This window comes from Peromyscus eremicus, chromosome 2 (assembly GCF_949786415.1).
Source record: "Peromyscus eremicus chromosome 2, PerEre_H2_v1, whole genome shotgun sequence".
Taxonomy (NCBI): Eukaryota; Metazoa; Chordata; class Mammalia; order Rodentia; family Cricetidae; genus Peromyscus; species Peromyscus eremicus.
This window is the reverse complement of record NC_081417.1, coordinates 37603699-37620118: the sequence shown is the minus strand read 5'-3', so window position 1 is coordinate 37620118 and position 16420 is coordinate 37603699. Positions and strand designations below refer to the sequence as shown.

At 40.5% G+C, this 16420-nt stretch overlaps 1 protein-coding gene and 1 pseudogene across 6 annotated transcripts in view; one reads left to right on the top strand and one right to left on the bottom strand.

Annotated features, from left to right (window-relative positions):
- The window catches only part of LOC131903434 (uncharacterized protein C8orf34 homolog), a 137543-nt gene that overhangs the window by 26141 nt on the left and 94982 nt on the right, over positions 1 to 16420 (top strand). The window lies entirely within an intron of this gene.
- LOC131903433 (ribosome biogenesis protein NSA2 homolog) lies at positions 3526 to 4436 on the bottom strand (annotated as a pseudogene).

The following is a 16420-nucleotide window of genomic DNA, read 5'->3' as shown; positions in this document are numbered from 1 at the left end:
CTGGAACAAATCAGAAGACGGCACCCAAAGAAGAACAGGGGTGTTGCAATGCATAAGCTGCCTACAGATCCCCGGTACAAGCAATATCACACCATGCCTGCTTTCTTGCCTCTTAGGTGCCCCTGAAAGTGGAATTCTGATAAGCCCCCTTTTAAGCCACCTTTAATTAAGATTGTATGGAATGCTTTCTGAGAACATGTTTGTTGAAGCATGAGAGCAATAAGTCCACAAGTAAATTAATTCAGCCCCAATCCTTAGGGAAACAGAACAATAGATCTTAAATGCATTTGATCCCCACACAACTTTTGGGTTATTAAAATAAAGAATTTTCCAGAATAACATACAATAAAGACATGTGTGTATGGGTTGGGAGATGACGAATTCAGAAAGGAACTTTCATTATCTATTTCTATGTATAAAATGATTATAGAAATTGTCATGACAGAGAATAGTATTCCACTTTTGACAAAAATATCAATGTTGGTATGAAAAATGAAAGTTTTGAATGTTCCAGCTCAATATTAACTTTTGCTGATAGACTCTTTAAGTGCTGCAACAGCATTATTGGAGTTTATTTTGTTGTCATGGTGGGATATTGACTTTGATGGCTCCTACAGTCAGAGGATGAGCCGTTCTGTGAGAAACTGAAAGAAAGAATGAAGAACTGTAGTTCTGGCTTTCGGCCACATGTGGAGACTTATTGATTATTCACTGTGTGATACTCTGTACTTCTCTGGTGCACTTTGTCGTGAAATTGAATTTACCTCAGTTACTTACTATGGTAATTGCACTGATTACAGAGTTGCAGCTCCACAATGGCTTTGCACACCGTGTGTCAAACAAAAGATTTTGTTTGCGTGAATATTGATCCGTGGACAGTAGCATCACTAGTCAGAAGAAATCTTTTAAGATCCAAGTCTACTGGTGATATTATTATTGTCAAAGAACACTGGACTATTACATTTTGAATGCTTAACAACATTTCATAAGTAGGATTCTCAGAAGACGCATTTTATTCACAAAACTTAGTACTTACAATGGATAATGAAATACATGAGCAGAAAAGAACGTTTCTTAGGATGTGTTGTGCTTTGTTAAGCCTGCAGTCACTGATGTCTGCTTTTCAAATAGCTAGTTTCTCCATAATTTTAAATACAGTCATCTATTCTTTACCAGTCAGAAAGTCCATTATGTCTAAGTTATGGCTTATACTGGTCAGAAAAAAAAAATGGATGAAAATTGAGGAAAAGGCCAGGCGGTGATGGCACACGCCTTTAATCCCAGCACTAGGGAGGCAGAGCCAGGCGGATCTCTGTGAGTTCGAGGCCAGCCTGGGCTACCAAGTGAGTTCCAGGAAAGGCACAAAGCTACACAGAGAAACCCTGTCTCGAAAAACCAAAAAAAAAAAAAAAAAAAAATTGAGGAAAAGAATTAAAGTTCTAAATATGATAATTATATAAAAGTAAAAAAAAAATTAAGCAATATTGAAGACTCATTGGAAACCCGTATTTATAGACTGTATTTGGTTACCAATACCATTTTTAGTTTCTCAAAGCAGAAGGCATGAGAAAAATATTCCACTGCAAGCAAATCATGTAGGCTTTTCTAGAGGCCATTTGATGTGTACACCAGAAAATGTACAGTCTAGACGATGGCAGTTACAATTTAACAGCAGCATTTATGTTCCAGACACTATGCCAAAGGATGAGTCACTCTGACATCCTTCTGCCTGATGGGCTTCGCCTTATCTAGTCATGCAGATATATGCATGCAGCATTGTCCTGCTTAAGAGTTGTAAAAGCATTGTTGGTAGAATAAAAGAAGTCCTCTGTCTTTCCATTACATCACTTCAAGACAAGGCATACTTTGCATTTCCTAAAACAAATCTTTTCTACCTTCTCCATCCACTTATCACTCTATCTCAGGATTCCGTCCAAATACTAATAAACAAGGAAATTTAAGATTTCATTAAAAAAAAAAAAACTATTTCTGATCCAAGTTTGCACTTACTGTGCAGCATTACATTAAACACAAACTTAAAAGGCCTAGTTTACTGCCCCACAACAAATGTGATACCTAGAAAACATGTAAAGCTGAGGGGAAATGTTCCAGCTAAGACATTTACAAGTGGCAAACGTATGCTGCCCAGTAGATTAGGAGTGCATCAGGAATATCTCATGCAAAGGGAAAACAGAACAAATTCTGTGTGTAGGCTTGAGTATCCTCTAGTCTCCTAGCATAGGGGCAATGTCACATGGAACTGTACATTTGGACACTCGGTACAGATTTGCTATTAGTATTTCTGCCATGTGTTATGAAATGTAAGGGACTTTTGCTGAGTTTGGGAGCTATGCTTTACTTTGAACCCATTATAAGATCAATCTATCTATCTATCTATCTATCTATCTATCTATCTATCTATCTATCTATCTATTTATCTATCTACCCATCCATCATCTATCTTTATCATCATCATTTCATTTCTCACTTATATATCACTATTGTTTTATAAAATGCTGATCATACATCTATAATTTTCCATTTAATTTTATGTGACTCAGTTGTCATGTTAATGAATATCTGCTTTGGGTTTTCTTGTCATTTATGACACTATTATACTTGCAGTCTTATTCTTAGTCATTGTCTACTCTTTATGTGCAGTTGGCTTCTTAACACAGTGGTGAATAGTTTTCTGACTTGCTAAATCACTTTCTTAAGATAAATTTCTCAGGAGAAATGGTGACTCAAAAATATGTAACATCTAGTGAGTCCCTTTCTATCTGAATGATGTAAAACTTCCATAATAAAATTACTTCACATACTTTAATGCTTTATAATTCAACCAAGGGAAACTCTCAATGTACCAGCTATAAAGCTGTGAGAGGTGATCGTGGGTGAGATGTGTAATTCTTGCCGTTCTGAACATTACATGTGATTTCTTCTTCAATAATTTATAAACCATGCTTCCTATTTTCGTCTTTCCTGTCCCCTTTTTTCTTTTTTTTTCTTTTTTTTCCTCCCTTTTCTTAATGGTTTTTTTTTTCCTTCTTTTAAACAGGGTTTCTTTAACTAGTCCAGGCTCACTTCCAATCTGCTATCTTTCTGCCTTAACCTCCCCCCAGCAGTGATTACAGATGTGGACCACTACACCAAGCATTAAAATTTTAATGGATGCATAACAACATGCAAGTTGTACAGATTTACAGGGTACCATGTGATATTCTCGTATACCTGTACAGTATATTATTTTGAATTGAAGTGAGCGTATCTTTTCAAATATTTATCTTTTTTCTTTTCAGTCACTGAATTTTATTAACATGTAACCTCTTAGGCCCCTAACTAAAGACCAACTGTAAAACTAGGCAGTCTTTATTTTTTTTTTCTTTACAATTTAATAAGCACTTCTCTCAATGATTGCACATGGGTAAGGCTGTTTGGTAGTATTTAGGAAGTTCACAGCCATGGTGTTCCCCTGACTGTGTATAGTGTTCAGTAGTGACTGGAGCTAGTTGTATGAAGTCACGGTCAAACCAACAAGACCTTGTTTATGTATCCATCATTTTCAGGATGGTTAGTGACTTGGGCATGCTTTGCCCAGCCGCCCTTGGCTTCCATGTCACAAGGCCCAGCTTGCTCACATCTATGTAACTGTGCCTTTGGTGATTGCCCACAGAACTGTATATAATAGGGATGATCAATTCTTTTTCACACCAAGTATTGGCAGGCAAAAGACAGCGTTCAGCTCAGCATGTGTGACATGTGCCTTTTTTGAAACACGGGCACATTGGCATAAAGATTCCTTCCATATTTAGGTGGTTTTCTTGTACAACTATCACCACGGAAGCAGACTTTAGCAACCATCCTCATCCATGCCTTCGTTTTTCTTTTTCCTGTTCAAATAACTTTCACTACTTTTGCTTCTCCTTGGGCATGGACTTTGGGTAGAGGGGTTTCTCATCTTCCCACCTTCTCTTTTTGGTTAGGCTTTGTGATGTTGAAGAGCACTTTTGCTCTAGACTGCCCCCTCTGTCCAGCACATAGATTGGTACCAATCCCTGGGAGTCTTTGAGTCATTCTTTTATTTGGTGTTTCTTTTTTCATGCATCTTAATCATCATTTTCACTTGTATTTTCTCGCATGGTGCTGTTTATGGCAGAGCTTAGCCTTCAGGCCAATCTTTCTTTCTTTCTTTCTTTCTTTCTTTCTTTCTTTCTTTCTTTCTTTCTTTCTTTCTTTCTTTACTTCTTTCTTTAATTTTGCTTGTACTTTCTTTGAATGTTGCATGGGCCTCCCCAGTTTCTTTTTTTTCTCTTTTTCTCATGTTAATCCAAATGATATCCATAGTTTTTTCTCTTTTTTTCATGTTAATTCAAATGATAGCCATAGTGTGTACATTTACATTTATGATGCCATTCAAAATATTCGTTTTGTGGCATCATGACAGCCATGGAGCAGCCAGCTGCCACCTCCTGGGTGCCAAAAACCTCTTAACTTTTGAATCTCACTAGCTCCTGAGTCCACTTCACACAGGCCAGAACAGAAAAGTGATATTTATCTTTTTTTTGGTTTTTTAAAAATAAAATTTATTTATTCTGTGTTTTTCACATCATGCATTTTGACTCCATTCATTCCCCATCTCTTCACATCCCCCCTCCACCCATGTATCCCTTCTTGAATAAAACAAAATTCAAGAGAATTTTCTTCAAAAATGAAGAAAATAAAATGGAAAAATTAAAAAAAAGGGAAGGAATTAAAAATCTCATCATAGAAGCTCAGTGCGACCCAGCAAACCTCACCGTGTACCCCTTTGTCCATACATCTCTACTTGCAAGTGTTCCTTGCAAAGAGTCAATGGTCTGGTTCGAGGCCCCTGGTCTCCACTACACAATGTTGTGCCCCCACTAGGACTCATCCTGGACATCTTGCTGATGCCCTGTTTTGTGGAGATCCTACAGGTTTGGGTCTGCAGGTCAGGTCCCTTCATGTGCTCTAGCAAATCATAGATGGTGTGGATGTTGGGACAGGCCAAGTCATAGCCCTGGGCCTGGGCAGCTGTAGGGTTGGTCTGTCAGATGGGGAGTAGGGACATGTCTCCATGGTCACAATTTTGGGCCTGGCTCAGCTACACCTGCCCTAACCATATTGGCTCTATTGTGCTGCCCTGCGTAGGTGCAGGGTCTGCTCTTCCAAGTGTTGCAGCTGGTGGGGGTCAGGGATGGCTCTACTACTCTTATGGCCACAGGGCCATCTCTCCCACCTGCCTCCAGTGTTGATGCAGAGGGGTGGGGTGGGGAGTGGTGGAGGTAGGGGGGTAAGGAATGGAGGGAGGGCACTTTCCCCCTGCCCTTGTCTCCGTAAGACAGATGGGAATGGGAACAGCTCTTCCATGGTCACAGCTTTGGAGCTGGCTCTTCCATACTTGCTCTAACACTGTTCTCTCAATTGTGCTGCCCTGGTGAGGTGCAGGGCCTGCTCTCCCAAGTGTTGCAGCTAGTGAGGATCAAGGATAGCTCTCTCACTCTTATGACCCCAAGGCCTGCTCTCTCACTTGCCCCAGGCATTGATGGGTGGGTGGGGGAGAAGGGTAGCTCTTTCTCATCCATTGCCACCTAAGGACAGATGGGTAATGGAGACAGCACCCCCTCTCACAATTTCAGGACTGGCTTACCCATATCTTTGCTGATAGGATTGGCTCTGTTATGCTGCCTTGGAGGGGAACTAGGCCTGCTTTCCTGAATGTTGCAGCTGGTGGGGGTCAGAGATGGTTCTCCCATACTTACGACCACAGAGCCAGCTCTCCCACCTGCCTCAGGTGTTGATGGGTGTGGTGGGGGCAACCCTCTCCTGCCCATGCCACCATATGGCAGATGGATAATGAGGACAGTTGTCCCATGCTCACAATTTTGGGGCTAGCTTACCTACACCTCAGCTAACAGGGTTGGCTCTGTTATGTTGCCCTGGTGGGGTGCAGGACCTGCTCTCCCAAGTGTTGCAGCTGGTAGGGATTGGGGATAGTTCTCTTTCCTGCCCCAGGATTTGATGGGTGGGGTTATCTTCTTCCCCCCACCAGATATTTATCATTTTGAAGTGGTGGAAATGTTCCAACAGTTTGAAATGAACAATTCTATATTATTATTGTCTATGGTTACATATATCCTATTTCTATGCCTAGTTAAAAACTGCTAACATAACTAAGTTTATGATCACTGAATTATCAGAAAGAGTATCTCTCACTTCTCTTGTAAAGTGTGGAATTATTAGACCTAAACTCCTGATGACCCTTCTCAATTTTCCCCCCAGTTTTTGCCCGTGTCTATTATGGTTGAATCACTACTGTATTTACCCTCACATGTATCATCTTCTCTTCCTAGAATCATACGATGTGCATGCACATCTCAGAATAATGGGATTCTTTAGGCATATTTCTATTTTTCAGATGATTTTAGAGCTGGCCACTTGGATATTTTGTATATGAATGAGTTCTCCACTTTGCTTCTTCCTCTTTGCATGGATCCAGGGAAGTTCAGTCAGGGCAGTTAAAGGATCTAGAATTCTGAACTTCTCAGTGTCCAAGAATGTCTTTCAATTGGCTGAACTTGGGGAGAACATCTCAACTTATTTCTAGGTATCATAGGAGCTACTTATTTGACACCAACAGTGAAAATGGTTCTGAGTGATAAAGTTCCCAGTCACAGATTATCCTTACCTTGTAGCCTCACTGCTCTGGATTATGGGACTTTTCTTACAGTTTAGGAACATGAGTATTATAAAATGTCATCTAAACCTTTTGAGGCCAGATCACGAGGTTCCCACTGGAGCAGCCTTTCTTTTTCGTGTGGTTGTACATTAGCTCCACAGACTTAGGCTGAAACTTTGCAACCTGGCAAACTTTGCAAAGTTTCTGGTGTCTGAGAGAATCTCCTCAGTTGTTTTCTGCCCTTAATCCTGCATCCTTCTCAGTTTGATGGGACTTGGTTGGAGTTTCTGAGATTTTCTTTTAGCTCTCTCTCCATTGCTATGATAAAACACCAGAGAGAAACAACTTAAATGGAGAAACTGTTTATTTTGGTAACAGTTTCAGAAGTTTCAATCCACGGTTGCCTACCCATCTTCATGGGTCCCTGGGAGCTCAACGTATGAGGGTGGGAGTTTGTGGCTGAGGTCTGATCACCTCATGGCAGCCTGGAAACAAAGAAGAGAGGCAGGGCTTGTGCCCTGAAACCTCTCCTAGAGCATACACCCAATGGCCTGACTTCCTCCCTCTCCTTTCTGAAGGTCCTCTCGCTCTCCCAGTAGCTCCATAGGGAATTGTCCAAGCCTTAATAAATGCACCTCTAAGGGACATTTAAAATTCAAATGGCAACAATGCTTTTGTATACTTCTACAACAGAACAGTTTTCTAACAACGGCCTCTAGAGTGTGCCTCTGGTTCTTCTTCATGGTTTCACATTTATCAGCAATTTCTTAATATTTAATGAAGTTTGTGCTAGTGTGTAGTCCCAGGGGACACTCTCACAATTGGTATCTATGGTTTCAGAGAATTCCACTAAGACCCCATCCCTTTATGGTGCAAAATGATGCCACCAGTAACTTAGAACTTTCTGCATGTCCTATTATTGAGCTAGGAGTTGTAATTGGATTTTAATTATCCCAAGTCCTTTGAAGTGATAAAAACTGAAGGAAGGAACTTAAGAAACATATTAACATTTCTGGTACCACAGGGTAGGGAAGTCCAGGGGTGTAGAGTTTGATTTTTAACTCAAAGAAAGAGAGAGGGAGAGGAAGAAAAGGAAGTTGGTTACAAACAAAAGAATCTGACTTGTAAGTTGCTTCCAAGAGATACTCAGAAGGGTTGTCTTCCATCATGTGCACATGTGAGGCAGCCCTCCCCTTCATATCCTTGAATAAGGAGATTGGATAAAGGAAGCAATAGGTGAAGGAAAGAATAAAGCTTTTTTTCCCCAAAATTGGTTTGGATCCACATGGAATCTCACTTTTCAGCTTGCTAAGTACCAGTATGTTATAATTATTCTTCTTAGCAGCTGCTGAACTTGATGTCTGCTGACCAAGCATGTCTGTAAGTAGGGCAAGTTCATAGCATCAAGTCTAGTCAGATTCTGAGATTGAGTGATGCGATGTTAGGGAACAAAACTTAGCATCCAGCTAGAAACGAATGCCTAGCTACTTAGGGGAAGAAAAACATCAATATCCCTGGCAGTGCTCTCCTCACCATGGTGCAGCTCTAGTGCCATGGCAGGGTGGGTGGGAAGCTCTGTCCTTTCAGTGATATAACCTACTGATGGACTACATTGGGTGGCCCTGCTTTGAAGTACCTGCACCACCTGGACACTTGTTAGAAGCAGAAATTCACTGTCGGGTCCCCAGATACCCTGTGGCATCAGTGATTCAGTGGGTAAAACCCCGCAACTTATGTCCAGAAATCCCCCAGGAGATTCCAAGGATATCCAATTTGAGAACAACTGGCCTACAGTTTCAAATAAGGACTACAACTACATAATTCTGCTCTAGGGATGACGGAGGCCAAAAGCACATTCACACATTGATAGATCCTTTTATGATATGAAATCTAGGTAAAAAATGAAGATAGGAGAAACTTTTGAAGAATGTTTGCTGATTTCAGTGTCCACACTGTCTGTGGCTCACTCTGATTGACTGTTTTCTCCCTAGGTTCCTGTAACTCCAGAGCATCAGGACATTTTGAGATTATCTTTTCTCATGTTTACTTTGGGTTTCAGGAAGTTTGGAATATCCCCAGGGCTGTCCCTTGTACACATAGCTATGGTGTGCCAATTACTGGCCCATATTCTGGTCCTATTTGCCTGGAAAATCTGGTGTAGGATTTCTTAGATATGGTCAAAGCCATCCCTGATCTATGCCTCATCTTCTGAATCCCATTTTGTGTTGACAGATTTATACTCAATCTGAGGAAAAGCAGACAAGAGCAGTAACAGAACATTTATTCTCCGTTCACTTCTCTCAGATTTGATTTTAAAATCCTTTAGCTTCTGCCAAAAAAATAATTAGCAGCCCAGATAAGAGGCAACCATGGCAACTACATGCCTGACATCCTCCATATCTGTGGGAACCATAAATTTGATTGGAGAGTTACAGGAGTTTCTAGGCCCATATCTCACTTTGAAGAGATAGGACGCTAAGAGAGAAACAAGAAGAAGGGACATGGTTTTTATCTCGATGTCATCATCAATCATTATGTTTTAGAGGTTATTGCTCAACGCTTCTTGTAGGTTTTAGAAGCAGAACTTAATAGAATCTCTAGGGTAAATGGGACTAGTACTTTGCTTGCTCTCCTCTCAGGGAAGGAGCTTTGTCTAGTAGCAATTACAGTCTGCCTATACTATCAAGAGTGAGAATGAGGCTAAAAGCATCCACAGATGAATGCTAGGAGGGAGATTTTAAAGGCCTGGAGTAGGAAAGGGAAACAAAGCACTGTTGAGTTTATTTCTTGGTGATGGAGATCCTGAGGCAGGGCCATGTCTAGGGTATAGGAATGCTATCAAAGGGACCTGAGGGACTGTGTCAAAAGACTGAAGTCAGTACAAAGAGATCGCCCACAAAGAGTAAATGAAGAAAAGCTGCAAGGTAGAGAAGTAATTGGCAAATGAGTGGGGAAAAGGACATCTAAGTTGTTTCTGAAGAACTAGGACGTGTTGATACTCCCTAGGACAGCAGTAAGGTTGTTTTTGTTGTTATTTTTCTGTAGGGTAGGAAAGAGACCATCAGAATGCAGAATAAATCTGATAGTTACTCTGAGAGCCACCAAATATAAGCTCTTCTGTAAGTTTTGGATGCTGTGTGGAGAACACAGGGCCTGGGCTCTGACTTTAGGAAACCTGTGCTGTCAATGGGGCAAACTTGTAAATACACACAAATCACACCAGGTTATAGGTCTGGGATGTAGAATTGTGCCCTTAAAGGGTCTCAGTGGGCCTTTATTATTTTTGTTTTGCTGTTGATAGCAAGTTTGGTTTATTTTAAGGCATCAAAATTGAATGAACGACAATAAGTTCTTAAGATTTCCTTAAAAGACATACCCCAGAGAAATACATTGGAATCCCACAACAGCAAATTATCATTGAGAAAGAGAATAAACGTAATCCAGTGATCGCTGCCATGAAAGTGGCTTTGGGAATCCAAAGCAGCTTTGCTTAGGGAGAAAAGTGGTTTCTATCCTTTCAAAGAAAGTGGTTCAAAATGTTTCTTAAGATTGCTAATTTGATCCCCCTGATTTAGTTGATATTTATCAGGGTTGCCGTTAGCTTTGCATGAAAGAGAAAAATCATAATATTCAAAGTAACTGCATTAAATAGAATGCCACATCCTAATATTTTGTAACCCAGAAGGAGAACCCCTCCCCACAGCTTCATACAGTTGTTCAACATCTTCATGTAGGTATTTAATTGTTTCTCTGTACTTCTACGTACAGGTCTAAAATGTATATTAATATTGTCATGTCCCAAACTAAATTCTGCTAAATCTCCATCAGATTTCTCTTAATTTTCATATTTCAGACAATAACATTTTATTAATTCAATTGATCAGCACCCACCCATTCACCCAATTGATAGCAGGTTCCCTCCTTTCTTTCAAATTCCATGTCGACCTACCATTTATCAGACATACCATTTCAGCTCCAAGTTGTATCTGGAATCGGCCCACCCTCATCATTGTTACACTCACAGAGACAAGTGTACTCTCCTCCCTGGGAGTTTTCTGTCTTTTGTGCTCATTTTGAAGCACCACAGGCAAAGCAACCCCTGGTAGTGTACACATCTACTCATGTCACCCTACTTCAGAGATCTCTGGGGGCTTCTCATTTTTTAGGGAAGAAGATGGGTTGTTTCATCATCAGACGTATTTATCACATGAAGTTGTAGCTTGTCCTACCTGACTTAATCCTAGATCTCTCTCTGACAACACACCATCCTTTTCATACTGTCCTCCACCTGACTAAAGTCATTGGCTTGAAGGAACTTGAATGTGTAATTTCTTCATATTGGAGCACCATTGTTCCAGGGGTCTAGAACATTCTGTCAGTTCATGTTTTAGTTCAAATACCACATTTGAGAGCATTCCTCCTTGTACACTCTGTATGAAGTTGGATACTCCTCCTCCATACTGGCTTAACTTTTCCTTTCTTTTGTATAAGCTGGAGTTCTTACTTGTCTGCTCCTCATTTCTGGTTATTCTAAACTAACCTCCTCAAGGATGGGAATTACAGCTGCCTTTTCCTCTGTCTCCAGCTTCTGTGCTAGCAAATGTCCATAGAACCCCTCCTCCATGCTTTGCTCTTCTGTTTCTGTGTTATTGTTCAAGATTTCCAGATAATCTCATGTATTTCAGCAGACTGATGTTGAGTGTCACATTGTTGTTGTTGTTACAGTTTTATCACATTAGGCATATCAGACTGTAAGAGCTTTCCTCTACATTAAGTCTTTCTCTTTTTTGGTTTGTATTCAATCCAGGTCTGCCATGCTTGCTCTCACTGAAGCTATCAGATGGCCTGGTATTCTTACGTTCTCTTCCCCACCACTCCATCCTGATTTCTGCCTATCATTTTGCTCTTATTCTTTCTCTCTACTTAGAGAGATCTTAGGGTTATCTTACCATCCTTTTCAGGTACTGCTGACTCCATTAAAGCTTCCTCAATTAGTGCATCTTTATGAGTTGCTGCATGCATTAGAGCATTAGTTAAGCATTCAACTAATTATTCAGTGACAAAGAAGCATTTGATGACTATCTATTCTTTGGTTAAATACTGATTTCTTCTAGGAAGTATTCAGACAAAGTAACGAGTGTGTGCAGAAAAGTGATTATTTATCTATACAGACCTGGTAAGTCTTCTAGTATAACTTTAAGAACAATACTTTGCTTATTTGAATGTTCCATTGCCATGCTATGGTTCAACTAGATCAACAATGCCAGGATTTTGTTTGTCTTTTGCTAGGTTTCAAACCGAGGGTACTATGCATGCTTGACAAGCACTCTACCACAGAACTGCATATCCAGACAACAGAACAGATTTAAGAAAAATATTTAAAAATACAGTACTTCATTGAATCTTTCTGGCTTTTGAAAAGGAACAAACTAAACGGTACACATTACCTTCCCCATTCCCTCACTGCTTACACTCTTCAAACTCCTCAGAACAGTCAGTCCTGTGCTGTTATTGATTCTTTTGGATGAGAACTTGGATTTTCCTTCTGTGTTTTCCATGGTGAAAGAGTGAAATCTATCCAACCATGGCCCACACTATCACAACCAATTTCCTGAATAAGCTCTGACATTTTCTTGACCAGTCCCTCTTCCTTGTGTCCATATTTCACAAGATCTGTGTAATTTCTCACTATACCGTGTTTGTTAATCATGCATACATACAAAGTTTTATGAAAGGCACAATAATTCCTGTGGATACATCTGTCAATACCCTGTTTGTTAAGACTGTGTCAGTAAGCATCCCACAAAATTTGGGATACTGTTTTCCAGTATTTATATCAGCCCTTCTTCTTCCTAGCTGGATCTCATTGGCTAGTACAAAGTTAAAGCTGATTAATTTGTTTTAAACAAAAATACTTATAGCCATTGTTAGCCCCATGTATGCTTCATTGTGACATTCTTTGCCTTACCTCTTGTTGAGGTGTTTTAAGGGGAGGTAACTGGATTTGTATAGGGGCAAAGTTCAGCATCTCACTTACCTTGGTCCTGTTACATCTTATTTACTGCTCAGGAATAACAAATGGCAATCATAGGATACTAGAGCACATGCACATTATGGCTTAAGAAAAGCCAGTGCCCAAGAGCCACCCCGACTGGGTATCTGTGAATCAATGCTTTGTCCTTTCATCCTTCGAGTAATCACATCTCACTGAATTCCTCAGAACTCCATGTGGGCTTTATCCATCATCTCATGGCTTTGTTCCTACTCTACATACCCATGTCCTTCTTTCCGGGTTCCTGGATTACAGAAGCCCTTACACAGCAGCCTCTGCCTCATGTTCTGCAACAAGGTGGGCCAGGCAAAGAACTACGTGACCCAAGATACAGACAGGGTGATATTTAGGATTTCTCAAGGGCATGTTGTTAAAAATAAGTAGTCTGCAGAGAATTCTTACTGGTCATCTGGATCATATCTTTCTTTACTTCCAAACTGAAATAATCAGTGAAAAATATCTTAGAAATTTTCTTAGAGCCTGTAATGTCCAAACTCAGTTAACCCAAACTCAGTTAAGGTAGGTTTTAGGGACAAAAATCTCTTCTGGAACTAACAAACACAGACATCTAAATAAAGAGCTGAGACACAGTGAAGTAGAGCTATGGTAAAGATTTGCACAGATCTGAAAGACTTCCAGAAGAAAGGTTTTTGAAAAGAGGAGAATCCAGAATGAAAAACAAGAAATAAGTCATATGGCAAAAGAGGAGAAGGGAACGGTGCCAGAGAGAGCAACACAGTGACGGAGGCTCCCAACAAACTGGCCTTGAAAAAGTGAAAGCTAAGCCGGGCGGTGGTGGCGCACGCCTTTAATCCCAGCACTTGGGAGGCAGAGGCAGGCGGATCTCTGTGAGTTCGAGGCCAGCCTGGGCTACCAAGTGAGTTCCAGGAAAAGGCGCAAAGCTACACAGAGAAACCCTGTCTCGAAAAACCAAAAAAAAAAAAAAAAAAAAAAAGAAAAAGTGAAAGCTTGCCTCCAAGTACAATACCTAAGAAAAAACAATAGCAACATGTGCTAGACAATGTGGGAGCCGTGTGTGTGTGTGTGTGTGTGTGTGTGTGTGTGTGTGTGTGTGTGTGCTTGTCAGTCTATGGCTGAAAGATTAGCTTTATAGATTATAAAACCCTCAAGAGAATATCCGAGAAGATGGATCTGCAGACACAAGGAGGGCTTGTCCAATAGAGGGATTCACATAACTTGTGGAGGAAACTGTAACTCATCTTGCAGGAGACAAGAAGCCAATACAAATGGGAGCTCTTAAACCCCTTTAAGTTAAAGATTATTTTGAGAAACCAGCTAAAATTATGGTCTCTCTCTCTTTCCAAGGAAGAGGTCACAAATTCTTAAAACTCTTCATTTTCTTCATTGTAATTTATTGTGAACCCTCTTAAAACATGTCTATGGAACCACTAAAAATGCCGACCATAAGGCTATTTCTGCTGAAATATTCCATTGTACACAGCCAATGAAGAAGTCCTTGTGTGAGCAATTATCCCAGGTCAGTTGAGGCACAACCAAACTAAAGCAGGTGAATGTAAACTGTAAAAGCAAAGGTATTGAATGAAGAATATTTTAAGAGCTTGGCTCCAAGTACAATACATAAGAAAAAACAAGAGCAACATGTGTTAGACAATGTGGCAGCTGTGTGTGTGTGTGTGTGTGTGTGTGTGTGTGTGTGTGTGTGTGTGTGCTTGTCAGTCTATGGCTGAAAAAGAAGTAAGCTTGCTCATATCTTATGAGGAATGATAGTGGAAATGTACAGAATGAATAATAATGGCAGGATGGAGGAGGATAAAACAAATTAAGGAGCAAGAGAAACATGAGACATTGAACCCCTATCACCAGCCCAATTGATAGATTCCTCCTCTGTGAGTTGGAAAACAAATAATGAAGATAATTATGGAGCTTGTCTGAGAGGAAGGATTGAAGTTCTCTATTCCAGATGAAATCATTTTTTTTTTTTCTGAGTGATACAGGAGAAGTGTTATTTTTGGAAAGTCTTTGAAAAAAAATGGGAGAAAGACACCCGAGAAGGCTTTAGAGTTGGAAACTATCACGCTGTACTCCCAGGACTAGAGAGTCTTAGCATCACTAGTGTTGCTTAGTTTCACACAGGCACCATATGACAGGTCAGTGTGGGGCTGGAGTCTTGGTGGCAGCTGAGGAAGGACTGCATGACAGGGAACTGAGGACATGTGGATTCTAACTGAGGAAGGAAGAAAGACAATAGGAAAAAACTAAATACCTAACGAAGAAGAGTGAGAACAGGGACATACAACTAAAATCATTCTAGAAAAAAAAGTGTTAACGGAAACGGCGTTATGAAAAAGCATAAAGGATGGAAGTATTTCCAAGGAACATGGACTCAGGCATTTCTACCACCAAGCGACTGTGAGAGTCCTGTCATTGGTTTAGGGGTGATGAAGCAGAGAAGTGATCTCCAGGTCCGAGGAAGTTAAGGGACCTTGAGATTTTCCCATATGCACCCACATGAACACTTGAACACTCCAGATCCTAGGGACACTAGGTTTAAGAAGAAAAGAGAACCCAGCAAAGTCTTTATCACCAGAGAGCAGAAGGGTTTATCCACACAATTCCCAGTGACCTGAGGTTGAGGGACCAGGAAGCTTCCTTAGGAGAGGAGTAATGTAGTAATAATACTTTGCCTTCATGTTCATGCCAAGCACATGCTCTACCATTGAACTCCACCTCACTCCCGAGCAGAAGCCCTTCAGTGTGACAAGGATGCGTGGAGGTGTCCTGCATAAGGCTTCAACATATCAAGAAGTTTGTTAAATATAAACGGGTAGTTTCAGAAAGCAAATGGTAAAGGCTTAGAAAAGTCTTGAGGTAAAAGGTAAAATACAAACAGTTTAACATTTTAGAGGCTGTGTTTCCCGGACTTGCCCACACAACCCTTCTTTGTGCAGCAGTTCCTAGCCTCTGACTACAGTGATGCTGTGTGGCTTACAGCCTGGGGAACATTGGCAGGGCAGTCAAGCATGTCACTCCCTGGGGGGAAGGTGCCAAGTCACGGCGAACAACTTCTCAGGCATCTGGAGGGCTGTGCTGGACAAAGGATGAACCGGCTTCAAGGACACCCAATTTGCTGGGACTTATTCATGGCTATTTGTCTGTTCAGCTCAATTAGAATATCCTTTGATCCTTGCAACATGTGGCCCATCACCGATCAAATTAATAAATACTAAGTAAACATTTGCCTCTACTGATTCATCAGACGAGTAAAAACACAGAAACAAAAATAACAATAAAAAACTTTTATTTTATTTTATTTTTGTTTTTCGGTGTCTCAGACAGATTTTTACCAGGCTAGTATTGAACTGGGGATCCTCTGCCTTCATATCCTGTGTGCTGGGATTGCAGACTTACAGACAAGCGCTGGCACACCAGCTAGGCACAGATTTTATGTCTTAATTCTTTTCATCTTTGTTGGGAATTTAGTGTCTGTTTACATTTTAACCTACTGTTAATTCCACAAGTATGTTGAAATATTTGTGAAATATTTTTAAAGGTGAAGTTTTAATTTTGTATTTATGTATATATGTGTTTGTATGTACATATACGTGGGGTTGTTTTTGGTGGCCAGAAGTGGACATAGAATTCCCTGGATCTGTAGTTACAGGCATTTGTTAGTCACCCAATGTATGTTC